This window comes from Cryptomeria japonica, chromosome 10 (genome assembly GCF_030272615.1).
Source record: "Cryptomeria japonica chromosome 10, Sugi_1.0, whole genome shotgun sequence".
Classification (NCBI taxonomy): Eukaryota; Viridiplantae; Streptophyta; class Pinopsida; order Cupressales; family Cupressaceae; genus Cryptomeria; species Cryptomeria japonica.
Window position 1 is genome coordinate 476404100 of NC_081414.1, and position 23549 is coordinate 476427648.

The following is a 23549-nucleotide window of genomic DNA, read 5'->3' on the forward strand; positions in this document are numbered from 1 at the left end:
ACATTCATTTTGCAATTTTCTGAATTGTGACCAATTTGTTTGCATTTGGAATATTGACCGGTGGGAGCATTAATGTTCTAATTGTTTCTAGATCTACACTGATTTTCTCTATGACCATACTTGTTACAGTTAAAGCATTTCCCATTAAATTTGTAGGCATTAGGCTGTCTTACCAGTTTACTGTGATCATGATTGTTTGCAGTAACAAAACTTTCACCAACTTCAAATCCAAGTCCATTAGTGTCTCCATTAGGCTTCTGACTTTTTAGCATACCATCAAGTTCTTCTGAACTTTTCTTGAATTTCTCTTTATGTTGATTTGCATTAGCCAACTCATTTTCCAAAAATTCTTTTTGTCTCATAAGTTCAGTTTTATCATGTTCCATGTGAATCAGATCTATTTTTAACATATCATTTTCATGACTGAGTCTTAGATTTTCATTTCCAACATCATTGAGTCTCCTAGTCAAGTCATCTTCATTCTTCTTTCTGTCTTCAATGTCTTTACAAAATCTCATATTCATGTATTGCATTTCATTCCTCAAGGTCATGTTTTCTTGCCTCATCTTGCTTACAATATCATTAAGAGTTTCCTTTTCATCATCATTACTCTGCATCTTCTCATGAAGTTCTTTTCTCTTATTTCTAGCAATAGTGAGATTTTCCTGAAGTCCTTGAATGAATTCTTGTGCGGTCCTTAGATCATCTTCAAGTTTGATATTCTTCAACTTCTCTACATCATAGTCCACAAGAGCTCCTTCTAATTGCTTTCTTAAGTTCTCCATTTGTACTGGTGTCAGAATCTTCCTCAAGTTGTTAGACTTTTGAAAATAGAGGACCAAGCTCTAATACCAATTGTTAGGATTGATGATAGTCCCAAAGATACTAAGAGGGGGGGGTGAATCAGTATCTAACCGGTTGACAGATTCTTTAACCTTATTAAGTATTTTGCATTCCAAAATAGTGTACTGGTAAATAAGAATTAATGCAGTAAATAAGAACAATAAAGACAACATAGAAAGCACACCATAACACAAGATGTTTAACAAGGAAACTCGGTGTGGGAAAAACCTCGATGGGATTTGTGACCCACAATATTCACTCATTGGCCAATGAATGGATATTACTTACAAGAGGGGCCTGCACATGCAAGAAGGCCAACTGCCTAGAGCTCACTACTCAATCACAAAAAGGAAGTCTCACTGACTTACAAATGGATTATGAAAATCCAATATAATGTATTGCTATAATTCAGCATCTGCTATGCCAGGTTCAGTGCCCGTTTAAGCTCATACAATAACCATAAACCCTTATAGAAAATCTTCCTTAATATTCGCTTATCACTTCTACCATCATATGTCCATCCATCACTACTCTCCTCTATTACAAAATGATTTACAAGACCTCATATATATATGAGTCTATTACAATATGCCATGTCATCTTACAAAAGATATTACAATTAAATACAATAAACAAAACTTTATTCTTGTCGGCTGGAGTGTCGGTATACATTGTTGTCGCTGCTGGTGAAGTGTCTGCCAGTGCCTAAAGATATCCACAAGGTTGCCGGTAAGTTGTCATCAATGACAACACCTTCAATCACCTTCAATTCTCATTGGAGTGTGCAATGCCAACAAATATTGCATCAGGGACTAAGACTAAAGGTAATATCTTTCACTTGAATGCCGGTGAGAAAAGTTGTTTGATTGCTTAGATAGATGAAAGCTGGTTGTGACATAGAAGGACGTGTCAAGTTAATTTTGACTGCATGATCAAGATAAGTTCTACTCAAGATGTTAGAGATTTTTCTAAGATTGTGAAACCTTCTAATCCAGTATGTAAAGAATGTCAGTTGGGAAAGCAAACAAGAATTTCATTTAAGAGTAAGAAGTATAAATTTAATGGATTATTTGATCTTGTGCATACTCATTTGTGTGGTCCTAAAAGAGTGAGAAGTGTGCAGGGTGACAAATATTTCATGGTGTTGATTGATGACTACTCTAGAATGATGTGGGTTACTTTTCTAAGGGAGAAATCAGAAGTACTGGAGAAATTCAAGATATTCAAAGCTAAGGTGGAGATAAAAATAGGGTTGAAGCTAAAATGTCTGAGATCTAACAAAGGAGGAGAATTCATATCCGGTGAGTTTGATTCATTTTGTGAAAGGAATGGAATTAGAAGACAACTATCTGCTCCTAGAACCCCTCAACAAAATGGAGTTGTTGAAAGGAAGAACAAAACTATTTTGGATGTTGCTAGAACTATGTTGATTGAAGGAGATGTTGTAAAGACCTTTTGGAGAGAAGTTGTTAGCACTGTTGTTTACACATTCAACCAGGTGCATATAAAAGGTTATTCTGGTGACGTTGATGACCAGAAGAGCACTACCGATGGAGATTTCTTTTTGGGGAAAAATTTGGTTTCATGGGTAAGTAAGAAACAAGATGCTATATCTCTATCTACTGTTGAAGCTAAATACATTGTTGCTGCTAGCAATTGTACTTAGGTTGTTTGGATGAAGCAGATGTTGACGAACATTAGAGGTGTTTATGATGAGCCTACTATTGTATATTGTGACAATTCAAGTGCTATTAATATTTCCAAGAATTTGATAATGCATTCTAAAACAAAGCATATATCAATTAAGTATCACTTCTTGAAGGAGAAAGTCTGTGAGGAAGAAGCCAAATTGGAGTGTGTATCTACAAAGGATCATATTATAGATATTTTTACTAAGCCTTTGCCTACAGATACATTTGTATATTTTAGAGACAAGTTAGGGGTATCTGCCCCTCATAATGAGAACTAGATGCATTGAGATGCATAAATCCAATGAACTTCATAGTCTTATCTTCTTATCAGGGTTGATGGGTTGGTGTTGTTTCTCTGCTAGAGTATTCAGTTTGTGGTTCAATGTTTGTGAGAGAGAAGCATGATTTGTATATGTCTTGGTGTTGCTGCTCCGCTAGTGTAGTCAGTGTGTGGTTCAGTGTTTGTGGGAGAGAAGCATGATTTGTATATGTCTTTGGCATTATTTTCAAAGGGGGAGAGAAGCATGTGAAAACTACCTTATCTAGAAAGATTTGTGTGCATGATCTTAGGGGGAGATTGCTAGTGTTGATTTATTCCTTTGCATTGATTGTTTTTCACATTCATATGTTGTCATCAATGCCAAAGGGGGAGATTGTTGGATATTGCTACTACTAGGATATGTTGTTTTCATTGATGTCAACATATTAATGTGTTTTGGTGTTGTAGAGAGTTGTTTTGGTGTTTTAGTGTTTGCAGTGAGTTGATCTAGTTGGTTTATCTATTTGATATGTTGAATCAACTAGAGATGATTCATTACATATTAATTTCATGATGCTATGTGGTGAATTGATCAAGTTGTGGATTCCAGTATAATATATAGTTTTTCAGTGTTTAGTGTTGGAGTGTTTGATTCGTTGTGCTCTGGAATGATTATATCTTTTGTTGTGGATTTGGGAAATTATTTGGGATGTTGGTGTGTATCTTCAATTCAGATGGTTCGTGATTTGGTGCTCTGCAAGTTATCTTTCTTGTTTGAGTTGTTGTTGTTGAGTGTTCTTGAGTATTAGCGTGTTGATTGATGAAGATTTGATTAAGTGGTGTTGGTGTAGCTATTGTGGATGATTCTAATGTGCTTGTTGGTATTTCCTAATTGTTTCCTATTTGTTTTGGTGGTCCATATTGATCATTTTGCACATTATTGAAGGTATTATGGGTCTGGTGATATTCTTCATGTTATGCGACATTTTCAATGGTGTAACATGTTGCGGTTGATCTTGGCGACATTTCTAGTGGCGTTGCGCGTTCGAGGAGTTGATTTGGGTCCATGCTATATTTTCATGACACTGTATTGGTCTGGTGGTTGATTTATGTATCGAGTGATATAATTTTGTAATTAGGTGTTAAGGGTTGAGATGACCTTATAGTCAAGGTTGATGATTTGTATAAATAGGTGTAATATTCATGTAATTTAGGTATAGGTGTCAATTTTGCATTATCAGAGAGTGGTGTATGTGTGATCAAGCGATTTATATTTCAGTGTGAAGTGTAGAGCAGAGTGTGTTGCATGGTAGATAATTGTGCTTAACCAGAACTGTCATTAGGCATTTTGAGATGCTATTCTTTCAGTTCATCTTAACTGGATTGTATTCCGAATATTATTGTAAGGTAGTGAACCTTCCCTGAGCATTGTAGCCTTTTGGGTCATCATATTTTGAGTAGTGAGCTCTAGGAAATGTGCCTGAATGCATGTGCATTCCTCATTGGAATATTTACACATACTACTTTAGAGTATCATCTTATTGTGGGTAAGTTCCCACCATGTTTTTTTCCTTACTTGGATTTTTCACGTCAAAAATCTTGGTGTCATGTGTGTTGTTGTTATTATGTTTATCTTTATTCATGTTGCAGTTAATCAGATATGAGATTATGCTTAATTTGTCTAATCTAGCGAAAACTGGTTCCCCCCCCCCTCTCATTTATGCTTCATTGTTGTTGCCAACACTTGTTATCCTCCCAAAGTGCATCTTGATGATGTCTCCCATATTTCTTCCACCCATTGTTTATCTTTGTGTAGATTTATTCCACTAGTACCTCACAATTCATTTCTTCTCCCCACATTTCTTTGTTCTAGCTCCAAATTCCACTGTTAGGTCTGGGTTTCCTTGCTCTTCATGTCTTTTCTCCTCGCCTCGTGAAATTTCACTTCATTGTTCCTCTTGCACCATTTTAAGTTCCATACTACAATTTGTAAGAAACCTTGGTATTTATTATATATATGAAGTACATAAAAACACATCAACAAATCTAATTCATATTTTGATGCTACCCTAATACTTTCAGTACATGAAAATAGGATCATATAGACAAAGTTTTACTAGTTTATCCATTAAGGTGGAATATCATAGTAGTTTTTTCTGGCACACAAATTCTCCAAGAGGTGTAGATATGATTAAGATTGATGAATGATGGATCTTGAACAATCTTATATATATAGATATATAAGTCTATTTTAGGGGCCTTTGTTTATTTGTTCTTATTATAATCTTCTATTGGAAGTGTATGCAAGTGAGTAAATACATGTTGATGTTTAAGACTAACATGTGATGTTATTGTGCATGAGGTATGCGTATTAGACATGAAATTACTTGTTTAAATTATACTTATCATATTGCTTTGCAACTACCTATGTACATACACTAGAGTTTTGTTCCATGACTAGAGGTGACATGGTATGAATATGTAATTGCAATTGAGAAAACAAATAGATAATATGGGCCTCATATTCATTATTTGGCATCGTAGTTGATGGATTTCATAAATTTTCTACTCTTTGATTGATTTAATTCCCCATAGGGACATATAAAGTAAAATTCTAAGTTGTAAATCTTGTTCTTTCATAATATGGTTCTAATATGGAGGTGGTTTCTAAATAAGACTGGAATTCCAGGTAGTGACTATTGGTCTACCATAGATGATTTCTAGTGTGTTTTCTCATAAGGAGCTTGTATTAGTCTCATGTTTTTTATTAAGGAAAATCAGGTTTTAAGGGACCTCAAACCCATTACAAAGCGAAGGATAAACATGAAGGAAACTAGAGAAAACAAACCTAGACAGAAAAGCTACAAAAAAACCAGCAGCTACGAAAAAAGAACAACATAGAGCCAGCGAGAAACTGGCATCCAAAAACCAGCATTACATATCAATTAAAAACTTTAGTGGACTCCTCTACATTCTTGACCAACAACATCATGGCCTTCGCGGCTTCTCTCAGATCATTTTTCTCCTGCTTCAGCTGAATGTCTTTGGTCTTTGTCTCCAAATCACTGGTCGTCTGCCTGGTCCTTCGCCTAGAGATTTGAGGAGTAGAGCTGGAAGTTGGCAGATCATCAATAATAACCATATCCTTATTCTGATTTTTCCTCTCCAAGTGATCCACCAAGGCATTCATATTTTGTGACGAGATCCTCAAGACCTTAAGGCTATGGTTCATAAAATTCTTCAATGCCTTCTCAGTTTTAGCAACCCGATTGATGATAATTTTGTTATCAGTCTCGGTCTTGTATTTTACAATTCTAATCACATCTTCTTGGTGTTTCAAGTCTCCTTTTATAAGATCTTTCTCTGACCAGTCCTGCATTTCAATTTCATCCTCTGCTTCACTGGTTTCCCCCTCTGCACTCTTTTTCTCTGAATTAGTGTCCTTGATCAGATTGTGAATCTTATACTCCAGGTCCCTCTGTTTACTCTATATGCTGGTGATATTTTCAATAACCCACTTCTGAAAATTAAAAGACTCCAGCATGCAATTTCGAGCAGCATTCAAGATAGTGTTCGTCATGTCCCTTCCCTGCTCAGAGCTTACAGAGTTAGGGTTAGATTCCTCCATGGAGTTCTGGGCAACATTCCTGCTATCTGATGCCAAAGGGTTAGAATCAGGGATTTCAGTTTTCCCTTCCTCCCCCTCTCCAACATCCTCTTTCTTCTCACTATCTAAATCAATATCTTCCTCCTTCCCTTGTTCCTCCTCCATTCCATCAACCACATGCGTGTCCACTTTTTCAATGTCAGCCCTTCCTTTTTTATTGATAGGAACATTAGACAAATCATCTTCAGACTTAGAGTCATTACGATTCTTTGAAATATGAGCATTTGTCACCAGAGTATCATCTTTGCTAATCCTCATTTTTTTCTTCAAGTGTTCATAAATGAGCAAAATAAGCCCCTGATGGGCTATAGGGTAATATTTGGGCTTTTTGGCATGGTCAGCCAAGCTCTCATTCAAGGAGGATGCTAAATAAAAGGACAAAGAAATCTTAACCCCATGGCGGAAATGATTAAGAACAACAAAATGATAGTTGTAAACTTTAGTAAATCTACCATCAATAGTCAGGAATTACATCAAAACCCTTAGCATTTTCTACCAAAAGGACTTTACTTGATGAGTGAGGTAGTAAGAACCGTAGTCTTTCTTGACAAGCTGAGCCTTCTCATCTTTAGATTTTGAGAAATTTTTAATTGCTTCAGCAGCAAACTTTCAGTCTCTATAGAACTTTGTGCCCTCCTTCTACAATCCTGTGACCTCCGCAACCAAATCCTCATCAATCTTCCAGGTTTCCCCAAACAACATGACTTTGTTGTCGATCCAACCCCTAGCAAAGCCTTGAGACATCGATTTTTTGCTTCCATGCAGCTTTTCCATATAGTCTGTGAATCCATGTCGATGGAGCCTCCTCCACACTTTCTGCTCACTTTTCCAATTCTCACAATCAGATGACTCATTCTGGTTTAGGTTACCTCACATGTTGAAGAGCAGGTCGATGTCTTTAGTAGTATCTCTCACAAAATGCAGACCAAGACTTAAACTCAAACTCTTGAGCAGAATACTGGATTCACAGTACATAGTACCTTTCATGGTTTTAAGAGAGTAAATAATAATGGCCGCAAAGATCCATCACTTATTATTATAAGTCCCGTCATACCATTGATCATAAAAACGATGCCTAAAAACAATCATTAACTGACATTTTGCACACCCCCAATCTCTGCCTTTGATTTCCAGATCCCAAGAAGTAATCATGATTTTAACTTGAACCATTAATACGATCAAAAGATAATTGCTCCTGAACATCCCTTTTACATTGGGCTTCTCCAATATATTTAGTTTCCACCTCTAAATAGACCCCTTCATTAGCTAAAAGGTCCACAACCTTATTGCCTTCTCTTAGGGTATGGGTTATGATAATACTATCATAGTCATTTAATAACTTTTTAGCACTTTCAATAGTATTAGTTATATTTCAAGAGGAAGAACTAGTACCTTTAAGAGCCTGAATGATATTGAGGGAGTCACCTTCCAACCACATTTTTTTAAATTTGAATCCCTGAGCCAGCTGGAGGCATTTCAGCATAGCCTAAGCTTCAACAGCATGATTATTTTGAACTCCAAAGGGAGAAGCAATAGAAGCAATGCAAACACCTTGAGAATTTCTTATGACACCTCCCCCTCTGGCCTTTCCAGGGTTGCCTTTAGAAGCCCCATCAAAATTCACCTTGACCCAGTCATAATCGGGAAATCTCCAGACAACATTACCTCTCCTAGTCTTATTGTCAAATTTGTAAACTTTATGAATCAGATTCCATTTAGTAAGGATACCTTTCTCAAAATCATTCATGTCAGCAAAAAACCATTGCTTGTTGTTTCTGTGGGGAATATTTATGTTTTCTTTTATAGCTCTGCAAAATTTATCAAAGACCACCTGAGATGTGCATTTAGCTTCCCTAAATATTCTGTTATTTCTCTCTTTCCAGATATACCAACAAGTCATGGGAAGGATCAAGGACCAGAGATTCTTGATGAGAGGGGATTTGGTGGGAAAAGTCCATTGCCAAATAATTTCCTTGAGACTATTGTGCATAACCCAATCAACTTTCCATTTCCCCCAAAACTTACTCCAAATTTCCCAAGTGAAGGAGCAATGGATGAACAAATGATCAACGAATTCTTCATTCTTCCTCTTTCTGACAAAGCTCACACCTATTAGGAAACATAAAACCTCTTCAGGCCAAGTTATCAATAGTTAGAATTCTATTATGAGTAGCAAGCCAAAAAAATATGTTAACTTTAGGAATAAGAATTCTATTCCACACTTTTCCTCGTATTGGGTTGCTGATCTGGGTAAATGTGTTTTTATAGGCTAAGGCAACAGTAAAGTTACCCTTAGTATTACTCTTTCAGAGGAACACATCATCAAAATCTTCATTAATAGAAAAGGATAGCAAATCTTGTTGAAGCAGCGAAAACCCAACATATATAGCATCAAGCCTAACCTATCTGTTCTCCTTCCAGTAGTTACAAACCATAGACCCAAACCTTCTTTTACATTCATCAATGAATTGACTGCAGTCTTGATTAAAGAGAGGTTCATCTTTGATCCAAGGATCCTCCCAGAACCTAATTTTGTCACCTTTGCCTAGGACCCATCCAGCTCCAACTTTGGCAATTTTAGTGGATTTGATAATACTATTCCATATGAAAGACCCAACATGGATGTCATCAGAGTAGAGGAGAGACTGGAGAGGTTGATCATGAATATATTTATCAAACCAAACCTATTTCCAATCTTTCTTAATGCCATAAGCCCTCCATATTTGTTTAGCAAGCAGAGCTTTATTAAAAGTTTTGAGACTTTAATACCTAAACCTCCCTTGCTCTTTGGCTTACACACTTTGTCCCAGGCAACCAAGGCAATCCTTTTTTTTTCTTCTACCCCTGACCAAAGAAATATTTTTCTGAATCTTCTCTAAAGCTTCAGCAAATTTAGTCGGAATACCAAATAGGCTGAGAGCATAGACAGGAAGATTCTGAAGAGTAGCTTGAAGGAGCTGCAATTTTCCAGCTTGAGATAACATGGATCCTTTCCAGCCAGCCAGTTTTTTGTTGAGCTTATCAATTAATAAATTCCAGAATGAATTTGGGGGAACTAATCCCAAAGGGAGACCCAAATAAGTGGAGGGGAGCATTTCCACCTTACACCCAATAATTTTAGCAATTCTCTATTGTCTTATGATAGGAGTATTCATAAAATAGATAGCAGACTTGTCCCAATTGACTTGCTAGCCTGTTGCTAGTGAATATGAGCTAAGAGCACCTTTAAAGGCAACAACCTCCCCAATAGAGGAATATCCCATTAAAATTGTATCATCAACAAACTGTTGGTGAGTACAAGACACACTAGCAGAAGAAGGTTGAAGACCTTTGATAATTTTATTCTCTTTCATTTTATGGATCGGTCTGCTCATGCTCTCTGCCAAGATGGTAAAAAGAATAGGAGATATGGGATCTCCTTGCCTGAGCCCCCTAAAAGATTTAAAGAAACTAGATGGAGATCCATTGATGAGAATGGAAAATATTGGGGTGGAGATCAACTCTCTGGTAGTTTTGATTATTTTCTCATCAAATCCAAAGGCCTCCATAATTCTGAAAAGAGCTTGCCATTCCACTCTGTCATATGCTTTAGCCAGATCCAACTTTATTAGAAATCCTTCTTTATTGGCAACATTAAGAGAATGGATATTCTCATGCACAAGGATGATAGAATCCAAAATCTACCTACCAGGGACAAATCTTTTTTGCTCCTCAGAGATGATAAGGGGGAGGACAACCAAAAGTCTAGAAGTCATAACTTTAGAAATGATCTTATAGAAGGAGTTACATAGACTTATTGGCCTGAATTTTCCCATGGAATCCGCCCCAGTCACCTTAGGAATTAAGGCAATAAAAGTAGAGTTGATTTCCTTAAGGATTCTTCTTGAGCCAAAAAAATCTTTAACAACATTGACCGTATCTTTTCCCACAATATGCCAACATTCTTGAAAAAAGAACATGGGGAAGCCATCAGGTCCTAGAGCCTTATCCCCCTGAAAGGACAAGATCGCTTTTTTAATTTCCTCAGCAGAAGGGATGACAGAAAGGGCCTTATTATGGTGAGGTTCAATGATCTTGGGGATGTTGTCAACCAGATCCTGTTGCTTAGCCAAATCAATCTCCTTACTACCTATGAGGAGCTTAGAGAAGAAACTAACAACTTCATCCCCAATGTCATCATCTTTAAGAAGAATTTTGTTCTAAACAATTAATCTAGATATTCTATTCGCAACTTTATGTTTCATAGATGTCATGTGAAAAAATTTAGTGTTTCTATCCCCAACTTCCAGCCAAATAGCCCTGGATCTCTATCTCCAATATATTTCCTTTATAGCTATAATGTTGTGAAGTTTGACTAAAATATCATCTTCCTTAGCCTTGGGATACTTTTCATATCCATCTTTCTATATAGAGTTTTGGATATGTTCTAATTCCTCCTTCAGCTTTTTTTTGGGTTCAAAAATATCACCAAAGACCTTCTTATTCCAAATCTTAATGTTATATTTGATGTTTCTAAGATTTTTAGCAACTTTGTACATGGCGTTACCATCCACATCAATATTCCACCAATTGGCAATGGATTTTTCCAAAGAGCGATGAGAAATCCACATTTTCTCAAACCGGAAGGGGAAGCACTGCTTACTCTTAACAGACTCAATAACAAAAGAAATGGGATAATGATCCGAGCCTATTCTATTGACAACTGACATCGAACATCTATGAGAAAGGATCCAATCATGAGAATAAGGGATTTTTCAAGCCTTACCTGAATGAGATCTTTACCATCCCTTCGATTAGACTAGGTGTAAGAAGCTCTACTGAGATCAGTATCAATAAGAGCATTGACATTGATGAAGTCCATCAAATCAGTTCTGCTATCCAGTTGGGCTTGAGTTCCTCCAAAATTTTCAGCTCCTTGCAGAGGAGTATTGAAGTCTCCCATCAACAACCAACTATCTTGGGTGAAAGAGCCTCTTTTCTGCTGGATTTTATCCTAAAATTTACTCCTAGCAACTTTGGAATTAGGGGCATAGATATTTGTAGCCACCCACTCCTTTCCTTCAGTGATGCTTTTAATTTTCATAGATATAACATTACCATCTTCATCAATCATATCTCCTAGAATAGTATTCTTGTTTCAAAAAATAGCCACCCCACCTGAGGCCCCATTCGAGATACTACCACAAACTCCTCCATTTTTAAAGAATTTTAGATTCTCAACTTTTTCCTTAGTCATTTTGGTTTCCTGTACAAGGATAATATCCGGCTTATGATCTCTAATGAGATTCTGTAATATATCCTATTTATTGAGACCATTCAGGCCTCGAATGTTCCAAGAGATTACCTTCATTTGGAAACCTGGGAGCAGGATTCCTGTATAGTTCATTGCCTTCCATCAGCTATGTTTTGCTTACTTTCCTGGTCCCTATGCCATTTAATGGTTTTACGACCCTGCAGAGATTTGGAAAGACCAATATCTACTTTAGATCTGGTCCTAGTTTTCACCCCATTAGGGCATCCTGCCTTCTTATTTTTCTTTTTTCCATTCCCTGTTATTTCTTCCTCATGTTCATCTCTGAGATCAACTTGCATATTATTCCACAATTCTCCTCTTTTCTAGGAAGAAGAGGGCATGTCAGCTCCAACATTCTGAAATAAAGAGTTTAGGGTAACCCTAGGCGATTCAAACTTGTTCTTCCATCCAGAATTAACTTCAGGTCCTACAGAATCATTTGGGCATTCTTTATCACTTTTCATTACTGAGACTTGAAGGGCCTCACTTTGAGATTTGATTATATCATTAATCTCACCTTCTTCAAGAATCTCTTCAATGATTATATTCTCTTCCTCCTGAGTTTGTAAAGCTTCAAAATTATTGACTGTTTTGATCTCAAATCCATTAATTTCATCCTTTTTATCTTCCTTCAAAAGGGACCCCTTAAGAGGGATAGCATTTCTATCATCTTCTGATAAATCTTTTAGGTTACTAGGATTTCCGCTTCCTCCTTCCACTCTACTATCTTCCTTAATATTATTCTTTTCTTTCCATACCTGTTTATGATGATTATTAACCTTCACAGGTTTTTTGGGGTTACTAGGGCATGCCTTAGCCCAATGTCCAGCTTTCTTACAGGAGAAGCACACAAAGGGGAGGGACTCGAACTCTATTGTCTGTTCCCATAACCCAAGTTTGGAATTTATATCAATAGAACTAGGAAGATCCATCTTCTGCAAGATATTGACACAAATTCTCGCATAAAATAGTCTCTTTCGAGCTGCAGTCATTGGATCTATCACAACAAGCTCCCAAAAGGAATTCACTATACCTGAAAAAACATCCTCAACCCAGAATTTGAGAGGCAAGTCGGGTAACCTTACCCAGACTGGAGTGGATTCAAAGAAGGAATCATTGAGTTCCATGTTTGGAGACCATTTTCTTAGGGAAAGGGAAGATTTCTCAAACATCCAAGGTCCACCACTTAATGTTGCTTCCAGATCTTCACCACAAGAAAAGGAAAAAATAAAGAAACCCCTTGACAAGGCTGAAACATCAACCTGACCTTTCAGCCTCCATTTTATCTTTACCAAGGATCTAACATCCTCAATATTGGGTCGAGGTCCAACAAACTTTCCATGTTGATACCTGTATGAGCAAGATATTTGTAATTGATAAAAAATTCAAAAACAATATCATCTATTCTCTTCCACAAACTATGTACAATAGCCTCATCCAAGACATTTGAGAGAGAAAAATATTGAAAGATACATCTGTATGGTTCTTTATGCCTTATTATCCATCTTCAAAAAGTATTCATTAGATGTACTTAAAAAATTTCTTACTTTGCAATAAAAATCTCCATCAATCCATTTCTTCTAAAGAAAATTATATATTTAACTTACATGGCTTGTATCTAGAGCAATTGAATTGTTTAGGTTTTTATTGAGATTTTTTGGCCATGTATTCAAGCACAAATGGAGATATAGAACTCGTTGAATTAATATTTGTCATGAAATAAATAGCCTCAACACTTTTAGTTATGTCTCACATAAAAGTTAGTAGCTCTCAAATGAAAAAATAGTGAGTAGTTATAGTTCAAATATATACATAAAATGTACAAATAGAATTAATCTATTAAAATATACACTTGATTAACTATTAAACATATAAAATAGAACATGTAGATAATAATATAATATAGAATATTAAAATAAGTAATAAAAAAACATTAGATGTGCATGGAGAAGCCCTTTTGTGAAAAAAATCTACCATTAAAGAGAGCACAAGTTTGTATCAATCAAAATGAATGTGTGTTACATTAGTATATCAAATCCTCTTTTTAAATTTGATAGGATTTTGATTGAATAAAAATACATATAAAATGATCACCCTAAAATATTATCTCACACCTCCAATATATCAAGAAATTAGATACAAGAATCCATAAGTGGTTTATAAAACAATGGATTAAAACCATGAGCCCAAACAAGTCACCCAAATCAAAGTAAAAGATTCAATACTTCATTTGTTAGGATTACAATACCATCTACCTTGTAAATCCTATGACATGGTTCTAATATCCTTGGAAAGTGTTCTACGACACTTAAGATGTATTGAAAAAATAATTTTTAATATTCCATTCTCACCATTATTTGTAATGCATTCATAAGGGGTGATGGGATCCACTAGCAACAATTAAAAGTGAGTTGTGAACACAATTATTTACTATTGTTTTCCCCACTTATGGATGTCTAGAATAAGATATTTAATGACTTAAAAAGTAGATAAAGAGTGACCTAAGGGATTCTCCAAGTGGGAGCATGGAAGAAGCAACAGGTTTCTCTTGGTTTCTAGTCATTTATTACATTTAATGTAACATTTATCTTGCAAGTAGATCCCATAATACTGGGTTACACCTTTTGGCCAAACTTGACACTGAAATCAACATTTTGTATTAGATATTTACTTTCTAAAACCTATAGCAGTTAAACCATTAAGAATTTGGAGATGAAGTAAACTACTAATTTGTGAGATTTTTCTTATAGATTCTAAATATATATATATTTTAAATAATTAGAAATTAATTGTTTATATTGTTATGTAACTTTTAATAACTCAATATTTATAGTGTTAGCATTTTTAGAAGTGACATTTATTTAGTAATGCATAACATTTTTAATAGAAAGAAGGAAATTCTAATTTTTGAAATATAGAATTGTCACACCAATATCTAGTGAATGGATTTTTTTTCATAATTTTTTGCTACATATATTTTTTTAAGTTTATTTTTTAAGACAAAGTAACTGTAATTTGGATAAAGGTGTATTTCGTAATGCTTAATTTTTTTTGTATGCACTTGAATTAACCTTTTTTTTGTGTTGAAATGAGGATATCAATACCAAGGAAAATATATTTTTACAATTTTTTCTCTAAATCTCAAATTTTCCACATGTGTGAAACACGATACTTAATGTTTGATGAAAAGTCTACATTCATAAGAAATAAAACATAAATATAATAAATAAATTCAATATATTAAAAATTATACTATTTGGAAAGCTTATAATAAGGACTAAATACTTAAAAAATAAAACTTCTAAATTAATTCATTCAACCCCCCAAAAGCTAATGTAAAAGTGGTTTTTTATTAGCATTTTGATAGGTGCGAAGGAGACTCCATTGTTGGTATGATTTAGAACTAGAGAGGTTATATCCAAGAAATTTTGATCTAAGAGCCTTTGATCTAACTCTCCTCAATTAATTACTTAAAATGGGACCTCTTAAAGCTTAAATCATTATATTTTCTAAAAAATGTTTAATTTCAGCAAAAATTAGGATGTATCGAAAAGTGTAACCCAATATTGTGGGATCACCCGTGTCCATGTTCGAGGGAAGGTATTGGGAGATAAACATTTTCCTTTTAAATTCTATGGAGGAATTCCAAGGTTTGTGATCGTGAAGAATGAAGATTCTTCTTTGGGAGCCTTTTTTGGTGGTTTTGGAGCTCTTTCAATTTTATAAAAACAACCTTTTGGGTGTAGAATTATGTAGAACAATTGAATGACATTTCCGTACAAGAACAAATGACAGATGTGAATCATAGGGAGGTTTTTCACATGTGCATAGGTGTTTCTATGGTGGAGGCAAAGAGGAGAATGAAAGTGATTGTATTATAAGAAAATTTATTGTTGTTAATACAAGCTTGTCCTCTCTTCTTGGTGGAGTTTTTTTCCACAAGGGTTTCTCCAAGTAAATATTGCATTATGTGTGGATGTTGTCTTACTGATTTTTTCCTTATTTCTTCTATCTTATGCTGATATTAATCATTATTTATTGTTATTATAAGTTCACATTAGATAAGTTTATTAAGCATGGTTAATAGGCTGATTTTCAACATCATAAAGATGAAGGAACTAATCATGGGTTTTTCACAATTAAGGCAACTTAATTTTTAGATTTGCATACAAGTTTTAGATTTTTATGTTTCTTTTATCCAAGCCTTTAATCTCATCCTTTGATTATTTTAATGGATAGAGATAAATTTTCACAATCTTTGGTATTGAACCTAATTATTTCTTAACATTTGGTATCAGAGTTGAAGGTTATTGGTTTTAGGTATTCCTTTGTTTTTGGTTTCTTAGCTTGGAAATCTTGTGAGAATGTGTTAGAAGGAATTAAAGTTTGTTGAAAATATTATGGGGTTTCAATTAATGTTTTGTGAATTAACTTTGTTTTGCATATTTGAGAAATTGGAAACCATGGATATTATCGATGTGATCTATGTAGGACATTTGAAGCTCATGATTATCGATCTTCATGGAGTTGGTTATAATTTGGTAACTTGGAGCTCTTGTTTGATAATATATGTATCTTCTTATTTTGTGTTCTTGTTCCTTTACCTTGTGGTAATATGCATTCTAAAGGATAATAAATAGGTGATACCCTAAAAAATAAGGCCTAAGGAGAATGTGGCGAAAAGAAAATATTGAATACAAAAGGGTAACTAACAACAAACAATAGTCAATGATGCATGGAAATTAATTTTGTAGTCACATAAATCTATCCACTTAATTAAATGAATATTTAGTATTTATTTGATTATTTAACCATCAATCAATAATTAATTAAATTAATATTTAATTAATTCATCTTAACCCTCTTCTCCTATTAATTAAATAAATTATTCAATTTATTTGATTTAATTCACTTAACCAAATTCAGACTATTAATTAAATAAATAAATCATATTTGTTTAATTAAATCTTCTCTCACATTTAAATAAATTAATATTTATTTAAATCCCCCAAAATCTCATCTCTCACATTCAAATAAATTAACATTTATTTAAATCACCTTTATCCTCCACCCACTTGCATTTTCCTACAAATGCAAGTTGCACAACTATTTTAAATAAATTATTTATTTAAAATCCTATTTATCCTCACCCACTTGAAACCTTTAATGGTTTCCCTTAAAGTCTTCAAACTTAATGGCTTATTTCTAGAGTCTTCTTAAGCCTTTAATGGTTTCCCTCAAAGTCTTCAAGCATTTAAATGCTTTATCTTCCTTTTTCTCATGTAAATAAATTAAGATTTATTTAAATCCAAAATTCACATTCACATTTAAATAAATTAATATTTATTTAAATATCTATCCAAATGCAAATTACACCATTTAATTGAAATAAATGATTTTATTTTAATTGAAAATCCCAAAATTCCTCCCACTTGCATTCTCCTACAAAACCCACTTGCAATCCTAACCCCCTTCTAGATTTTTCTAACCCCTTCCTAATTAGCGTAATCCATCCCCTAAATATTGTCACATTCCTAAGCAACTTGGAGTCACTTCTCAAAGCCCTCAAAGTCTTTGAAAGGCATTTAAGGCTTTATGTCTTCAAATGGTTAACCTCTAAAGTCTTCCAAACCATTAAAGGCTCTTACATAATCTTTATGGTTAACTCACCTTTTACCTTTGGTTAGAGACTTTCCTCTAACTTAACCATCCTTTTGACTCATGGGTATCTTCAAAGCATTTATTTCTTTGACTAAGGTAACCATTTAACCCTTGCACATTCATTTATCCCTTGGATAAAAGGAATATCCATTAACCTAACCCTAACCCAACCCCCTAGGGTAGCCATCATGTCCCCTTAAGCATTTAATGCTCCATATCTCTCCTCTCAAGCCTCCTCATGGTGACACTTGTCAACATGGGATTGGGTTGAAAGTCTCACATGGATTGAATATCTTTCAATCCTAACCCTTGTTAAGATTGCTCAATCTTAACCCTTCATTTCCCCATTTCTTCTATAAATAAAACCCTTCTCCTCAAGCAAAGAAGGAAGCATTTAAGTATTGTTGTTATACTGGTATTAGCATAGAGATTTTTTATAGCATCACTATCTACACTTGCATAGCATTTTCTTATCATATGCAACCATCTTGAATCTCCATATGGCATCCATGGCTAGTGCTAAAAGCTGAGAGCTACACTCATGTGGAACTTGGAGAGGAGAGGAACAAGGGAGGAGCAACTATGAGCATCTTGATTAGCATTTGGAGGAGTATAGTTTATCTATTCTATGTTTGTATGCTTTCTATTTCATGCTTAATATCTCTCTTGATATGCCTATTTAGGATAATCTTTTGTTGCTAACACTAACGTTTGTTTCTTCTGCTCTTGTGTGTGTTGCCATCAAACAGATTTTCTAATCCTTTTTGCAGAGCATCAAATTTGTTTTCAATATTAGTAGCTAAATGTGTTTACAAAATGGCATAAATTTATAGCTCACTTAAAAAAATCAATGCATAAATTAAAAATGGGGACTTGATCAAGTGAAAATGCTTAGTTAGGGGTATATTTTTAGTTACACTTAAATTGTTTCAAATTGGTCAAATAAGGGAAAAGGAAACCACTGAGAGGTAATGAAAGTGGGTTCAAATGAAAATAACACGATCAATAACCTAAAATTTGAAGAAACTTGCATATGTAAGTCATTAATTAGGATCTTGGAACATTGAAACATGAAAATACTAGACTTGTAAATGTTATAGATGAATCTACTAACAAAGAACAAGAGTACAAATGTAATGTTCTAATAAATAAATTAAGTAGGTGTCAAGGATAGAGAGTGTAGGAATGGGCACCCTAACATATGGTATGAACATCCATGATTTCACAAATTTGGACTCATTAGGAGAGTGTTAACATGGATCAAAGCATAAAGGGTAGAGGAATTTCATCAAAGAGTCTAATGAGCATGTAGCCAAGGCTACAACTCCACTAAGATGGTTATATTGACAATTTTGGGGGGTTTTAAAAGTAGATATTCACCATTTGCATATTCCTAGTAATAAGGGTTATGGTCTAGTGTAGAGTGATTTAAAAGGCTATAAATTAAGGAGGAGACAAAGATGGAGAAAAACAAGGTAAGGATATTTAACATGTCAACAATAAATGCATTAGATAATGACTACCTCATGTATTGTTATAATCACACATGCATTTGTTGTGGGTAGAGTAATTTAGCTTTAGACCCTCACATGTAGTTACAAGTGGCTTTTTTGGGTGTATCTTTTTGTGTCCTTAGAGAATGACAAAAATTGTTAATCCCTAGAGATACAAAGGATGGAATAGCAAATGAAAATTGATGGACTTTTAAAATGAATTGGAAAAAGAGTAGCAATGTGAACATAAACTTGTACATGATTTTAGAGTCATTGAACATGAGGTGGATAGGTTAGAATTCGAATGATCTAATAGAAGAGCACAAGGAGGAAACAAGAAAAACCTAAAGGAAGAAGAAGAAATAAGAGCATAGTAACGTGCTATTATTTGATTTACTTTCCAACATGTATGAATATTACAATAATGATGAAACATTCAAATGCTTCTATTATTTATATCCATGTAGATTTATCGTCATGATTTTAATTAATGATAATTATTAGAATTCTTAGTGTTTGATAAACATAGAGAGGATTAGCATGTCTTTTATTTGAGTGAGGAAGTAAAAAAAAAAGACAGTGTGAAACAATTAATTGTTTGGATTTTCATTATAGATGCACGGATCATTTCTTTGTAACTAGCTTAATTTTATAAGAGTGTGTTTCCAAGTGAATTCATCCTAAAGGAATTAGTGATCATCATATTTCATGCATTGGAAGGAGCGCAAAACCATTGCAAAGGTTCTTTGGGGATTTTATATCAAGAAATCATTTGGTATATAATGCTTGAATCAAGATCCTAAAAACTATATCCAAGTAATTTTCTCTCTTCATTTGAAATTTTTCTTTATTTCTTCAATACATTATTATTGGCATAACCATTGAGGTGCTGACATATTAAACGTCATGGAAATGTCAAAACTATCCATGTGCCATAAATTGTTTCATGAGTTTTTTGTAATCTTAATTGTCTTGTACCATCTAATGTGACTAAAGAATGCTTGATATTAATATTAGCACTAGACTATCACAAATATAAACAAAATTGAGGATTGCTTTATGTTAGTTATTCTTGTGTAAATGAGACCATTATCTTGTCTTATCTATTGGACATAGGTATGTGATGGTATTATTGTAGAATCCTCTATTATAAATATATGAGGAGTCTAATTATGTTGCTTAGAATGTTAATTTATCTCAAATGTAGTATTATCTTACTTGTTCAAGATTTTCTTAATACAATTCTTAGTTGACAATTGCATAATAATGTAAGTGACAATGACTTCATTTAGTGGTGTTAGACTTTGACCCAAACCTTGAGGGTTCATTAGTAATGTCCCTATCCACATCTTCTTTTTGAGAATTAGAGGCTCCATAGTTTATACTCTAATAAAAGAGAGAATTTACCCTCTCTCCTTACACAAGATTTTTAATCTTTTCTTTTAAACCACAAATATTCATTGAACTTCCGTTTTCAATTAAAGTAAAGTAAACCCAAATCATGTGTTAGCTTTCAAACCAAATTACGTCATTTATATCATTATCATTACATAAAGAACAACCAAATCAAAATAAACCCAAGATAAATAAATTAAATTCATTTATTTACCATAAATAAATAAATAACATTCAAAATATATAATTTTTACAATAATGATATTACTCAATTCAATATTTGTGAAGGAAAAAATATTCCTATAGAAACTTAAAATCCCAACCAAAGATTCTTATTTGCCCACCATGACAACCACAGAAGGAGAAGCCATTTTCTCTGCGTAAGAGGAAGGTTATAACAGAAACCATTACTCATTAAACCTGAACAAAGTTCATAAAACGTGTTATTCAAGTAAGGTGAGAAACAAATGTATAATTACCTGATTTTTTATCCTTGATCTCTCTGGCTTCTTGAGTGAGTGCACAGCAATCGCACCATAAATGTACACAACAGTCTCCACATGGTTCCTCCGCCAGATTATGTTTCTTCCTCAGTTTCTTCCTGTATCCGCATGTGTACAGACATGCAAAACACCACATACAGGCAACCTTGTATACAACAGCCTGCAATTTACATCATGTCCGCCATTAAACAACAAAACACTCTAAGAATAAGAAAAAAAACAAAACAGATTTTGTATTGAAAGTAACTAGTATCTTACACGAATCTGCCCCCTCTACATGCGCAGCCACCTGTCCAAACGTAACGCATGGTAGGAAAGTTGTAGCGCAACCTGCACAAATTGCATACAAACTTAAAACTTCATAATTTCATAAAAACTTCCTTAAGACAAAACAAAATAGAGCCATAGTGGGCACTGGGCAGAGGCAGAGGCAGAAACAACACAATTATCAATATGTACTCACAAATAGAACAATCGTCACAGCATCCACACAGACCACTTGACCAATTCATTCTGTGCTAAGATTTGGGCATGAATTCTGTCTAACACTAAAACTCTCCCCATTTTATAGATAGATGTCTATAAAATACAGGCGGAAATGTCTATATTTCCTTGGAGTAGACAGAGTGAGTGACGCAGAACACGTCAAATTATCGTATGGAGGATGGCAGAAATGTCTATATTTCTTTGGACTAGATGGAGTGAGTGACGCAGAACACGTCAAACTATCTGTTGGTGTAAATAATTATTCATCATGGATATTATTACACTTACTTAAGTTTACTTAGGATAATGCATTTCATAGTAGTTTGGATATGAGACACTTGGGTGTTTGTGCCACATTGGGATAGTGTGTGTAGGAGAAATTCCACCTCTTATGGTGTTGATCTTGTTATTACACTATCATATCCACTTATTGTGGAGTGATAATTTCACCTTCGGTGGGTGATCCACTTTATGTAGAATATTATATTATTTCTCCTACCTACCCACACCTATTTCCTACCTACCCTTGTTTCTTATTGAGCCACATGTCATGTTTGTGTGCTCACATATCCCTAGTCTTGCCTATATAAGTAGGCTCATCTACATTGTATGAAACAACTATTGAACACGATGTTATTGATCATTTTCTATTGATGAGAATACAGTTTATTCTTGTCCCATATTATGTCTCTATTTTGTACATTTCATTGAGTTCTTGATCTTGGCAAAATCCAACATGGTATCAGAGCCATTGGGGCTTCATTGATTCGTCTTGAAGAGGCATTATTGCGACGTCAAGAGGCAGATCTGAGGAGCAGCATCTTTTGGAGGCGTCCTAAACTAGATCCGACCTCGCCATTGCGTCCAGAAGGCCGTTTCCATGAATTTTGGTTATAAATTCGGCCTATTTTGGTGAGAAATTTTTTTTCCCCAATTTTGCTTGTATCGTACGGATTTTCAAATTTTTTAATATAATTTTCGAAAAAAAAAAAAAAAATTATTTTCATTTTCTGAAAAAATTTTGAAAAATAAAAATTCGGAAAAAAATTGAAAAATTCCGAAAAGCAAATCAAAAAAAATTGAAAAAAAAAATCAAAAAAATTTTGGTTTTTGGGGGGTCCGCAGACCCCCCCGTACCTCCTACCTGCATGTCGCAGGTTTTGCAGGCCACGTACCTGCTCTCCGCGCTGTGTACGTCCTCTCCCGCCGCAGGTTCCCGCGTCACCTCCTGCCGCCTGCAGTGTACCGCACGTCCTAGCCCGCCGCCGCCTCGCTGCTCCCGCCACAACGCAGCCGCACCAGCAGCTCCGCCAGCTCCCATGCCGCTGCTGTCCCTACTCCCGGCGCCTCCCCCGCTCCCCGGCCGCAGCTTCCTCCAGCGGCCCCCGCAGCGCCGCCCAGCTACCTGCCGGACTTAGCCGCCAGTACTCGCCGCATCCTCCCGGCTCCTCCGCCCAGCGCCGACGCCCTCAGCGGCTCTCGCGAGACCTCCGGTCACCGCTCGTCGGACAGCTCATCCAGTCAACGAAGACTGGAGGACCACGCCCGCCACGTGGTAGGCGACCACTGGCCTGCGGTACAAACCGTACTACATAGTCAGCGCGCCACGCAGATTCCGTACGGACGCCACGTGCCTGCCCAGTCAACATTTTCCGTACAGTACGGATTGCACAATCATTCTGCCACGTCATTTGTCCGTACAGTACGGACACCCAGTCAGCAGAAGGCGAATTTTTTGCGACGATCATATGGCCGTGAAATTTAACCCCGTGACTTGCTGACGTCAGCGCCACATCAGCAGGGTTTGAAAATTTTTGGACCCCCTCTCATTTGCATTTTTGATTTTGCAGTTCAACTTCAGATGACCATAACTTGCTCATTTTTGCTCCTTTTTGGGTGCAATTTTTTTTGAAATGGGATAGAATTTCGTGCTCTCCGCAGTGGTGAAGAAATTTTTTGATTTTGATGCACGGAGTTTTCAGAAAATGCAGTTTTTGGTGACTGTACCTGAGTAATCCCAGTTTTTGCAACTTCAGAGGCTTTGTTTGGGGTCATCCGACCTCCTTTTTACGTGCCATTTTTTTTGAAAGTGCATATTTTTTTGTCTACTTTCACATGATGCTATCAGATTGATGCCATTGTAAGTAGAAATTGTACTTTCAGATCTTGACCATTTTTGGCTCTCTTGGTACTTGTATATTTGTTTGAATCTCAGTTAAATTCATTGCACTATTGATTGAAGTCTCTTGTATCTCATT

The 23549-nt window shown here is 35.2% G+C and overlaps 1 long non-coding RNA gene across 1 annotated transcript; it reads right to left on the minus strand.

Annotated features, from left to right (window-relative positions):
* Positions 1-20618: 20618 nt before the first annotated feature.
* On the minus strand, positions 20619-21364 carry LOC131057041 (uncharacterized). The gene is made up of 4 exons (XR_009108892.1): positions 21269-21364; positions 21064-21135; positions 20782-20965; positions 20619-20678 (listed from the first exon to the last, which is right to left on the minus strand). It is a non-coding gene; the product is annotated as an uncharacterized LOC131057041 (long non-coding RNA).
* Between the last annotated feature and the right edge of the window lie 2185 nt (positions 21365-23549).